Consider the following 13,033-nt stretch of genomic DNA (forward strand, 5'->3'; position numbering starts at 1 on the left):
CAGCCCCACACCCTCTGTAAAGGGCGACTGTGAATATAATGGCGCGATATCATAAACGTAAATAAATAAATAAGCATATTCATGAGATTTAAATGTATGCAGGCTGGAACAATACATTCCTCTCTCGGTGGAGCTCTGAAATAAAAGAAGGTGGGGCCGGCTGCTTTTGGGAGCCCTTCTGCTCGCGTAGCTTTTTTCGTCTTTCGCTAGTCGAGGAGCATTTTCAACCTGTTGCTGCTGCGTTAGCTCGAGTTAGTATTTTGGTCGCTAGATAGCGAGGAAGAAGGAGGACTGTCTGCTGTCTGGTAGGAGGGCTTTGTCTGTTGTGCCTTTCCCTCTCTCTCTCTTCCTCTCACACACGCTGCTCCCTCTGCCTCTCCCCCCGTCTCTGTGGTTTGTAAGGTAGGTTGCAGTGTGTGTGTGTATATACACATCTAGAGCAGGAAAATGGACTCATTAGGGAGGCAGGCGGTCATTACCACTCACACTGCACTTCCAGGGGGACTCCGGCTATAGGAAGAGAAACTCAGCCCTGGGGGACGAGGTAGGCAAGCTAACTTGTTTTAGGAAATACGAGCCCCTCCCCCCCGAGCTGTTCACCTCCATTCCTAAATGTTAATCGCAAGTTTGGCAGCCTAAAATGTTTGCCATCTAGAAATAGTCCCTCTACCCGCACCCCCCCCCCCCAAAAACATTTTAGTTCTAAATTTTGTGATGAGGATGCAAAAGAGATTTGTGTCTTGTTTTGCAATATTGTTTTTTTAAACAAGGACGCGAGCAGTTGTGTTTTGTTCTTCCAGGAGTTTATTGATACATCAATATATTTGGCTTGTGACAAAAGTAACCTTCTCTACTTGTGTCATGTGCTGTCAGTTGTATTTTTAATATGCCATATCTCTGGCTATGTAGCCTCTTATTTACAGTAACAAAGTTGTTTTTTCAGCGTTTGCCATTTTTTGGTGGGTCGAACTTTATAACCCTGTCAAGCCTTGCCCTGGGGTTGTTTCTTTTGGGATTGTAACAATTTAAGGTGTTCATTTCTATTATACAACCTCCAGTACATACTTCTGAACCGAGCTGCGATTTTATTATAATTTTTGGGGCGCCTATTTACATAAATAAATTCCTATCTCTGCCCTTGTTAAATAGTTATGGCAATGTGATACTCACATAAATATTATAGGGAAAATATGCTTTCACTGTGTTTTTGTTACCCCCCAGTCTCTCTGGAGAGGACCTCAGATGCCATGTGTTTGCTGGTTGTAACACATATAGAAACGCATAAATATTTGCTTGGATTGTGTAGATGTTGTCTGGCAACTTTATATGTGTAGCCATATATCACTGTATATCAGTATAAACAGGCAATCTGTCGTGTTGATGTTGCACAGCATCCTGTATTTACTGCTGTGGTTTGTATCAGAGAGTATTTTCTTGCTTTATCTCCCGAGTGTTTTTGCAGCGGCACAGATTGTTCAGGCCACCATCAGACGTGGCATTGATACTGGTTCTGAGGCAGAATGAAACAGATCTTTAATAAAATGAGCTTTCTTTTCTCGTCCCCGGGATCTCAGAAGAATGCTGCTGCTTTGTTTTAGAAAGGCGAGCGCAGAGCAGGGCCGAGAGGAGAGAGTTACATAAACTGTTTGGAAGACTGCTCACGCATTTTATATAAAATGGATGGCGGATAAGATGAGGCATGTAGGGAAAGAGTAATGTAAACACCCTTTCTATTTTTTGCATTAACAAATTCTGTATATAGGAAAATGCCGGACGTCTTGTACTTGTTTCTTTTGTATATACAGTATATTCTTGTAGGCCTCTGACCGCGCAAGCTAGAATTGTGAAGCAATATGTCTCTGCTTCTTCTGCCAAGGTCTCCGGGCTGGCATTCAAGATTCAGATTCAGTTTAATTTCTTGTTAAAATACATTTGTCACGAGTCATTCTCCACAACTGAAGAAGAACATTTTTGCAGCCAACAGGTTCCTCTCCCAGCCCCTGGGACTATTTCTTCTTGCTCTGCTCAATAGGCAGTTCCATTTCTGTGCCAAGTGGGCTAGCAGCAGTCGAAAGGTATGCCGGCTTTTCATGTGTTGACATAACAGCACCTGCTCGACCCACACACACGAACGCGCTGAAAAAAGTTCTGCAGAATTTTTTTCAACATGTTGCTTACATTCTTGTCAGAGGGTTGTTTTTTTCCAAGCGATACTATCTTGACTTCAGGTGTATCTTAAATAATTGCTTTTGAAATCGTAAACCTTTAAAACGGGCACAGGTGGGCTATTATTTCCATACTGTGTATGATATATATGTATATACATGTATGTATGTGTGTCTATATTTATTTATATAATACTTACTTTTTTTAATTGGTTGCCACCTCAGCCATCTAGCCTGCCTAAAATGTTATTGCAGAGGGCACACACATCGCTGTTTACTGTAGCCTCTCGCAGATCGGTGGCGATGAAACTAAGCCCACTGGCCTGGGCTCCCACTGTAAAGCTAGTTGAAAAGAGTCGGCGAAGGCCGGGAGAGGAACTGGGAAGTCGCGCTCCTTACCTTGCATTTTCTCAAGTTTCTTTCTGTTTTTATTGGAAGTATACACAGTGCGGAATGCTTTTCCAAGCTGTTCGCCGAAGGAGGCCGAGACAAACATGAAACAAAATGAGGGGGTTGGTGCGAACGGATGGGGCTTTGAAATGGAAGCCATTGTAGCTTGATCAGCTGTACCTTATATCAGTCCTTTGTTTGCAGGAGCTTGTCCTCAGTTTCTAAATCTGTAGAAACATTTTTTTTTGGTTAGTGCCAGTGTAGCAGAAGGACTGCATTTTTTGGCCCAAAATGTCCTTCCTTCTGTGGTCTCTTTTTCGCATTAATGATCTCAATTCCGATTTTTTTTTGTAAATAGTTCTACAAATGTGTGCCTAAAACTTTTTCCCTGGTCAATTGTTAAACCCTTTTCCATTTGTTTGTATTTTTTTGTAAACATTTTTTTTTAACAGTTTTTAGTTTAATTGCATTTTCTATTTTAGCCATCTATGCAGATACATTAAACTGAATTTAAAATGAACATTTTTTTTCCTCACTTAGCCTGTCAATTGACTAGATGTTAAGTAAGGGGTGGAGAGAATACAGGATGGCTTGATTTACTGGCGAGAGATGGTGTTTACTGGCGAGAGATGGTTTGATAGCAACTGCTCTGAAGCTCATAGAAAACTGGTTGTAGCTTTGAAACAGGTCCCACGAGATAAGGAACATATAGCCATGTAAAGAAAGCTGTATAAGCTCGCTATAACCACGCATAAAAATGAAATAAAGGAGGATGCATGGAACGATTTATTAGCGGTGGAGGTCATAAAAGATTGCCCTAGATTTGGGCTATTGTAAATAAACCTTTCTTCTCTGGTACAGAGAATGTCCCCCTAGACTGCAACACCACTGAAGCCCAATGGCTCTCTCATTTTGAAACCATATATGAGGCCACTGCTATCCTGGATTTGCCTACAAGCTTAAATCATAATCGAGATTCCCCCAAAATTGTTTTTAACGAAGCTGAAGTAGAACTGGCAATAATGCAAATGACCAGTAATAAGGCCCCTGGTCCAGACGGTGTTCCGGCTGACTTATATAAACAAAATCAAACCTTCAGGGCCAAAATCCTGACAAATGTCTGCAATGTGTCAAGTCATCTGGGTTTCCCATCATCATGGTCATTGTCTACTATTATCCCAGTTTTAAAAAAAGGCCAGAGAGAGGACCCACGTTGCTACAGGCCGATATCCTTAATTGATTCCGCAGTTAAAGTTTTAGGAAGAGTGATTTTAACCAAGTTAATGGACTGGCTGAAAGAGAATGAGGTTTTAACCAACCTCCAATATGGTTTTAGATGTGGAAGGAGTACCCTGGACCAGTGCCTAAATTTACATTTAATAGCAGGAAAATACACAGTAGCCAAAGCAGGGATACTACAGCTGGCATTCATGGACCTCTCCTCAGCATTTGATCTGGTAAATAAATCTAAGCGCTGGCACATACTGCTTGACATGGACATAGACCCATGTCTGGTTTACTTCCTCGCTGACCTACATAGGGATCTCTCCGCCAGGGTGAAGGTCAACCAAGAAGGTAAATGCACAAGGCAATTCAAATCTGGTAGAGGTGTTCGTCAGGGCTGCATTTTAGCTCCATTGCTTTTTACTCTATACATAAATAACCCAGGAAAGATTTTGGATTCGGTTAGCCTAGATATACCGCGAGTAGAGGATAGGGCTATCGCCGTGCTCCTATATGCGGATAGTGCAGCTAAATCGCATACATTGACTATGGGCCAGAAACCCAAAAGACCAAAAACATTTTACTGTGAAAGCATACAGCTGACCAGGCTGACCTCTTTTACCTATTTGGGGGTACTATTTGATGAGAGGGGTTCATGGGCCCCCCAACAGAAAGCAAAAATAAATGCGATGGCAAGGTCAACGGCTGCTGTCCATGGTATCGCACAGCGATTGGGGGCAGGCCTATTGAAGCCATGCTCAACATCTACAGGTCTAAATGCATAGCTATTGCACTGTATGGATCAGCCATCTGGGGTTAAAAGCCATCGGAGGGGGTACAGACAGTCGAAAACAAGTTTTTACCTACTCTCTTGTCGGTCCCCCAATCCACTTCAACTTTTGTAATACATCAAAAATTAGGGGTTAGCTATGTGTCAGATTTGTTGAGGTTGGCCCCAGTGCTCTGCTGGCTTAAGATCTGGCTTAAGTCGAAATCAACCCTGAATCACAAGGTTATTACGGACTGTGTTGCCCTGGAGCGAGCTAGTTGTATTCCGTGGCTATATTACGTCAAGCACACTTTAAACAAACTAGGGCGCCCAGATCTTTTTGATTTCCCGGATAAAATAAGAAAAGAGGATTTGGCTTGGGTAAAAATACATCTTCTGAATCTATTGATGGCTGAGAGAGAGGCAACCGAGTTAATGAAGCCTGCAGTAAAAGCCTGTTTTTTGTTAAAAACCTCGCCCCAGATTGAACCCTACTTGAGAATTGTCACGCCTTCCATCGACTGCTTTTAACAAGGTTCCGTTTCAATCTAATTAATTTCTTTTTGGGAAATCTGCAAGGCTGGAGTAGGGTGTGTGATTCAGACCCCTGCACTTGTGACAATTTCTCGATTCAGGATACTATGCACTTTATAATGTTCTGTGATCATTACAGCGTTATTTGTAGGAGGTTTTTATTTCCAATTTTAAGGGGAAAAGGTTTCATACAGGTCAAACCTGCCTTACTCTATCTTTAGCTGCTGAATGACCCACAGGAGATATTTAACATTGCAAGTTTTTTAGTCGCAGCGGTTAGATTTAGGAAAAAACAGTATCCTATGCCAAACGCTTTAAGAGCACCTTTTACGCTTACATGATTATCGTTCCTATGATGGCATATTTGATTCTGAATTGTTTTTATTGATGTGTTTCGTTGCTATATATGTACTGGGTTTTTAAGTGATGTAAGGAAATCTGGCTTTGTAATATCCTTCCTTTTTAGGTCTTCCATATTTATTGATGAATTGGATTTTAGATATTTTTACTGTGTAGTGTATTTTGATATATGCATTGTACTTTTAAGATTTTTATTAACCAAATAAAGTGGTTTTGACTGACTGACTGGGTCCCATCTCTCTGTCCTTCAGTCATGCTGTGGTCTTAAAATCTCAACATCCGAATAGGTCCCCTATCAGTAAGAAGCAATTGACCCTGATTCCGTATGTTCCTCAGGTTGTAAAATATCCACATTCTAAGGCACTGACACAAACTAATCCTAAACCAGCAGGTAGTTGTTGCTTCAGGGTACTTTAACCCATTTTTCAGAACACTCTTGTGTTCTTGCTACTTTGTATCTTTTGGCTTAGTTGTTGTGTTCTTTTATTGTTCTTGATCACCAGAATGGTGATACCATATCAAAGTGACACATTTTGGTGCATTCTACACAATTAGCATTTATAAATGCTAGATGTTAGTGAAAGTTTTATAAGTCATTCTACTATTTTATAGTAGAGCTGCACTGCGTTACCTATGTGTTTCGTCATTTCAGGAGGGTTGTTGGAGTGCTGGCAATTTTTAGTGATGGCAAACTGTATCTACTGTTACACCCAGGGGCCCAGGTCTTACGCCGGTATTTTCATTGTATTAGTGTCTGATTGTGTTTGGTGATGTGTGTTTAATACTATTAGTCATTTCCCTATAAATATATTGATATATTTTGAGATATTTCTTGAGTATTGTGCAATTTAAAAAAACTGGCAACTCTGAATGGACTGCTATTAATAACATCAGTCAAAATGATGTTGTATTTTAATACATACAAAGTGTGGCAGCTTTATGCACAATCACATTGCACATACTCCAGTAGTGGTTTTCAATACTGTGGTGCTCCCCCTTTTATGGGTTCAGTCGCCTGTGGACCCCAATGTTTCAAACAAAATGACAGAGCATGTAATAGGGATCATTCAGGTGATTTAAGTAAATATCAGTACATATGATTAACACAATTGTAGTTTCTTAGTCCAACACAAATATTTTCAACATCGCACGTGGATTCTTCTGACTCGTTCAGTTGAGTTTGGCTTCTCAATGGAATGTTCCTGGAGTCATAAAGGATGCCATTGCCAGTTTTCGTATCATACAAATATTCCTTTATTGTAAAGCCAAGTTTATAAAAAGACGCCACCCAGCCAAGGCATCTAAGTGCTCTATTTTAGCTGTTCTATCATTTGTGTTGTACTATACCTAATCTTTACCATGCACCATATTCTTTGAGATAGGCCTTGATGCTCGTCCACATCAACCTAGTGAGTTATGAGCGGCCAACCTTTCATTACAGAACAAGCACGGAATGTCCTGGTTAGTTCAGAATACCAGAACTGTTGTGGTTGATAGAGTTTGGTTTTCCATGTGACTGTAGGGTTCAAGGAAAAAGCAGTGCAGGAAATTAATGCAGAAATGTGCCTTTTTTGCATGTAGCAAACGAGGCAGATATTTTCTGGCACCATTTCCTACAGATTCAAGAAGCTGAAAGAGGAGTTTTGCTGTCCAGCATTAAGTCACAGTCATCTGTACAATCTTGCCATGTGACATTCAGGCTTACTCTTGCATCTACTATCACCAATGCAGTAACACAAATCGGCATTGCAAGCCTCTTGTTTGAGATGATACACAACAAATGGAAAATCGGCCTTATCTCCACACTCGTTAAAAAAACACCTAGTCTATTCCCTACAGCTATGATGATGTACAGACCAATAATCTTACTTTCTGCCTTAGGCAAGACAGTCAAAAAGTTGGTAGCAAAATAATCGCCCAAGTACTTGGAAGCTAATTGTATTCTTGATCCCTGTTGAAAAGGTTTTATCTCGGATGGCAGAGAGAATCATCTCTGGTTTTGCTGTTGATGAGGTTAGAACTACTCAAGACAAGGATGACAAGGTTGGAGTGATACTTTTAAATCTCTCGACTGGATTTGATCCAGTTGAACATACAAGCCTTCTTCAGAGGCTTACAGTAGCAGTATAAGAGTAGGAGAGACAGTCAAAAGCTGGGTATCCTCTCTTGTGAATAATTATTACAAGGTGCTCTTCCTGCTTCCAAACAAATAAGCGCCCTCCGCTATGACATGCAGGATTCAATAAAATACTACACTGTCACCTACATTGTTTAACAGCTATGTCCGCCCTCTTTTGGTCCTGATTAGATTCTTTGGGTGCAAGGCATCCTCCTGTGTGGATGATATCCAAATGATAAACTGGAAGATAATACCCTCTTGTCAGTGATAATGCATAGTTACTGTCCTACTGCTGTCCCAGAGTAGGTAAGCTGAATGCTCAGAAGGCCATGCTTTTAATATTGAGCAAGATCATCGTCTTCTTTGTATGGGACCTCCTTCCCCCACATGCCTGCTCCAAAGGACAGGTTCAAATTCCTTGGAGTACTTAACTCAGAAAATGTCTCTGGCGGAACAGGTGAGACCAGTTGCTTACAGCTGTTTTGCAGTGCTCCAGCTGATCAGAAAACGTCTGCCCTTTCTTCCTAAATATAAGCATGGTAGGTAGTGGTCATTTGTGTACTGTCCAGGCAGGACTATAGAAACTGCCTATATTTGGTAATACCTGACTGTCTTATGGCAGTGCTTTAAAGACCACAGAATCACATAGTAAGAATAGTCTGCAATTTGTGTATGAATACATCTCAGAAACTCGTAGAGGTCTTCATTGGTTACCCATTCAAAAGCGTGTTCAGTTTAGTATCTTTGTTTAGGCCGCAGAATATTTTCTTTGGCTCAGAGAAATCTGAGAATTCTATGCTCTTTGACATGTGCACACTCATGCAATTTGCGACTCTTTCTATTTTGAAAGTTCCTCATATGTATAAGGAGCATATTGGGTTCCACACCTTTAGCTACTTGACCTCAAAGCTATGTAACCAGCTGAGTAGCAATATTCAGAACATAAGAGTGTCACCTCCACTTCCATAAGGCCCTTAAAATTTGTCTCTTTGGTTAAGCTTGCTCCATAGATGGGCTGTTCACTCCCCTCTTTTGTTGCTTCTCTTGTATCTGTTCAGCCCCAGGAAACCAATTTATGATATTGGTGTCCCTTATCAAATCAATTAGCATATAAACACATAAATAAATGTAATAAATGTGTAAAAGCACACATTTATCAATCAATTAAAATATTTTCCCTGCCCCAGGTACTCATACTGCTTTACAGGGGGTCCCCTTTCTTTACATTATTGCACACATTTATTCCTTGTGAACATTTTTCATATGAAAAATATTTCTCCATCTATATATTACCTACTGGCGGTAGCCAATAGGTAGCTGCAGTTAGGACCTTGTTTCTATTCAAAAAGTATTTTTTCTTTTGCCAATATCTTTGGCGTCGTTTGACGAATCTTTGCAAAATTTTCAAAGCTAGTGGGGCGGTCAGGTCAGCTGCTGTATTGAAAGTTTCAGGGGGATTCGTCAAGCGGGAGCCGAGAAAAAGGGAAGGATCTCAAAACCCATTTTTTCCATGTTAATCTACATAGGCAACTTTAGACACGGCTACAACCCGAACTGCTGAATGGAATTTGCCAGAAAGGTAGCTCGTGGTACAGAAAGCACTCTTTTTGTTAAAAGTCTGCTCAATATATATAATATAAATATTTCTCAGATATCCAAATATGGGTGCGGAGGATCTGCAAACCCTCCCGATCTGGAGCCTCCAATCTGACTGTCAACACTTCAACGTAGGCAGTGTTGGCAGCCATCTTGTGACTCAGTTGAACCGGGTCACAAGAAAAAAGGTAAAAAAAAGCTACAAAGGGGGCAGGGTAGAAGCACTCTGACCCCTAGCCATGCTCAGAAGGGTCTCACAGTGCCCCCGGGGCCCAAAAAAGCATTTTAGAAAAATTAATCAGGATTGGATTGGCACATCCGGCTGAAAAACCCCAAAAAACTACAAGGTATGGGCTCCCGCGATTCATTCCCTTGAAGTCCCCTGGTGAGCCAGGTCCCGGGGGCAATGTTAAAATGAGATGTGGGGGCACCGCCACCTCCAGCTTTGTTTATAAAATGAATGCTTGGTGGGGGCTCCTGCCCCACCCAAGAAGCCCCGAGGACTGCCACCTCCTCGGGGCAATTTTAAAAAAAATGTGTGGGGCCATGCGCCCCCCCTGCCCTGGGGACCACCATCTCCCGGGGGCTAATTATTAAACAGAATGCGTGGGGGAGCTCCAGTATCCCCAACACAGTCCCCTCGCAGCTCCGGGGACCGCCACCTCCTCGGGGCAGAAATCAAAACAAATACGGGGGTCTGTTGCGGACCCCCGGTGCTGGGGTACTATCACCTCACCAGGGCTACAAACTAGGTGGTAGGGGGGCCTTGTGGCCTCCCTCTTGGAGCCCTAAATGGCCCTAGGGACTGCCACCCCAGAGCTGGCTCCAGCGATGCCCACCCCCTGGACATTGCAGTTTGCTATGGCATGGCAGGAGCTAGCAAACTCTGCTTTGCTTACTGGAAGTGAAAGCATTGAAAATGCTCTCGCTTACATGAAGCACAGCACAATTGCTTTTGGACAGTGGAAGCTACATGTTTGCAGCTCCCTCTGCCCAAAAGCAATGCCGTCTCCCGCAGGAGGCAGCCAGCAGGGACCACGGGGGCTTTGGGGCTCCCACTGTGGTCTCCAAGGATGCTGTCAATCCCCGGCGTTTGCGGTCTACGGGGCCGGGAATTGCCGGGTTAGGGGGGCCGCGCAGACCCCCTACCCATTTTATATAAAAAAAAGGATGTGGCCATGCCCCTGGGGTTGGTGTCCTCGGGCTATATCGGTCTTAGGAGGGGGGCAACGCGGCCCTCCTCCAAGGAACAAAAACAAAATAGAGGGCAGGCCCTGGGGATAGAGTCCCCGGGGCTAAAACTGGCCCAGGGAAGGGGGCCATGCAGCACCCCTTTCTTAAAAAGAAAAATAAAAGATAAAAAAAAAAGGCTCTGGGGTCCTCAGGGCCAAAATTGGCCTGGGGAGGTGGGGGGATGGGCGCGCAGCCCCTCCCCGTTATATAAAAAAAAATGGGGTGGCCCCTGGAGTTGGGGTCCCCGTGCCCAAAAGCGCCAAGGGAAGGGAGGCCACTCAGCCCACTTTCCTAAAGTGAAAAAAAGTAAGCTGGCACCTCGCCGGAGGCCCCGCCCCCTTTGTCCACTACTCTGCAAACGCGCCTGGCATGCTTTTGGTTGGGGGATGAAGTCCCCTTCTCTGCTGAGGGTCCTTAGGGGCCAACTAGCACACCTGGCTTCTCCAGTATGCCCCACACAGTGGGATTGCTGAGAGGTGGTCGAACGCCATACCCCTTTTTGCACCACTCTGCAAAACATGCATCTTGGCACACTGCTGGGGGGGGATGAGGTCCCCTTGCATCCTGAGAGCCTCAGGACTAAAGTAGACTTCATCCTCCGCCCAGCAGTGCACCAGGAGGCGCGTTTTCAGATCAGTGGAGAAAGGGGGCGTGGCCTCCGACCACCTCTCAGCAATCCAGCTGTGTGGGGCTTACTGGAGGTAACAGGTAGGCTAGTTGGCTCCCCAGCAGCGATGGGGACTTAATCCCCCAACCAAGAGCACGTAAGAAAGCGCGTTTGCAGAGTGATGGCCAAAGGGGGCGTGGTCTTCTATCAGAAAACAGCAATCCTAAGTGTGGGACTTACTGGAGGTAATAGGAGGGGTAGTTGGCCCCCAAGGACGTTTTTGAGGGCCAACTATTGGAGGTAATAGGAGGGGTAGTTGGCCCCTAAGGATGTTTTTGAGGGCCAACTACCCCTCATATTACCTCCAGTAAGTCCCACACAGTGGGATTGCTAAGAGGTCTTTGGAGGCCATGCCCCCTTTGTCCACCACTCTGCAAAAATGCATCTTGGTGCACTACTGGTAGTGGGATGAGGTCCCATTGCATCCTGAGGGCCTTAGGACTTAAGTGGACTTCATCCCCTAACCAGCAGTGCACCAGAAGGCGCGTTTGCAGATTGGTGGAGAAAGGGGGCGTGGCCTCTGGCCACCTCTCAGCAATCCAACTATTTGGGGATTATTGGAGGTAAAAGTAGGGCTAGTTGACCCCCAGGTACCCTCAAGAGGCAAGAGGACTTTATCCCCCAACCAAGAGCGTGCCAGGAGGTGTGTTTGAAGAGAGGTGGAGAAAGGGGACGTGGCCTCCGACCACCTCTCAACAATCTCACTGTGTGGGGCTTACTGAAGGTAACAGGTAGGCTAGGTGGCCTCTAAGCATCCCCAGAAGCAATGGGGACTTCATCCCCCAACCAAGAGCCCCCCAGGAAGCATGTTTGCAGAGCGTGGACAAAGTGGGTGTGGCCTGCTATCAGAACTCAGCAATCCTGCTGTGTGGGACTTACTGGAGATAAAAGGAGGGGTACTTTGCCCCCAAGGACGTACTCGGGGGGCAACTACTTCTCGTGTTACCTCCAGTAAGTCCCACACAGTGGGAATGCTAAGAGGTCTTGGGAGGCCATGCCCCATTTCTCCACCACTCTGTAAACGTGCCTCTTGGTACTCTACTGGTTGGACGATGAAGTCCACTTTACTGCAGAGGGACCTTGTGGGCCAAGAAGCCCTTCTGGTACCTCCTGTAACTCCTACACCACAGAATTCCTGAGAGCTGGTCGGAGGCCCAGTCCCCTTTCTCCACCACTCTGTAAACGCACTCATTAACCCATACTGCCACTATCACAATTTTTTCTGTCTACACCTCATCTCTCTTCTTATCAGAACATCTAGTTCCACAGTTGAGACAGTTGTAGGTAATTTGCCCAAGAGTCGCTCTCTCTCTATTTCACCTCTTTTTGCCTCACCTCATCTCTCTTTCTACCCTTCAACCCTTGTCTCTACAGTTCTCTCTGCCTAACTACCCTCTTACCATCACCTGCATGTTTATGCTGTTTCCTGTTATGCCACTTTCCTTTCTGTCTGGTCTCACTTTGCCTTGTATCTCTCTGTACACCTTTTACTACCTCTTTACCACTACCTCCGCCTTTCTAACTCTAACTTTATCTAACTTCTACCATACCACTTTCTGTACCTCACCCTTTTGTGCACCCCACCCTCTATCTCTCTCTTCATCTCCTTCTTTCGTTTTCTAGGTCTTTCCACCTCACTATAAAACCTTACCTTTCCCTTGATCTCTTCCTTCTGTCTTCCTATACTTTTTTTTTTTTAAACTTTGTTTATTGAAAGTTTTATGTCATGACAATACATACATACAAAATCAAAGGGACATCCATAAGCAGGGTCAGGTGACAGTGCAAGTCTCATATCGCATTAACGTCAGATCCATTGTAGTCGCAGGGAACAATTGAGCAATCGTGTACCATAGAGTAAGTTTTGACAACCTGTATACAGAGCACACATTATAAACACCTGGCAGGGGCGTAAGGGTCCCTTCAAGCAGAGGCAAGCCATGCGCTACCCAACCCCCGCAGTGCGCCCTCGGTCA

At 44.3% G+C, this 13,033-nt stretch overlaps 1 long non-coding RNA gene across 1 annotated transcript in view; it reads left to right on the forward strand.

Annotated features, from left to right (window-relative positions):
* Positions 1-411: 411 nt before the first annotated feature.
* LOC146801690 (uncharacterized) overlaps positions 412-13,033 on the forward strand; it is a 127,127-nt gene continuing 114,505 nt past the window's right edge. Inside the window, exon 1 of the long non-coding RNA XR_014967646.1 lies at positions 412-544. This is a non-coding gene — a long non-coding RNA (uncharacterized LOC146801690). The remainder of the gene's footprint in view (positions 545-13,033) is intronic.

This window comes from Triturus cristatus, chromosome 8 (assembly GCF_964204655.1).
Source record: "Triturus cristatus chromosome 8, aTriCri1.1, whole genome shotgun sequence".
NCBI lineage: Eukaryota > Metazoa > Chordata > Amphibia > Caudata > Salamandridae > Triturus > Triturus cristatus.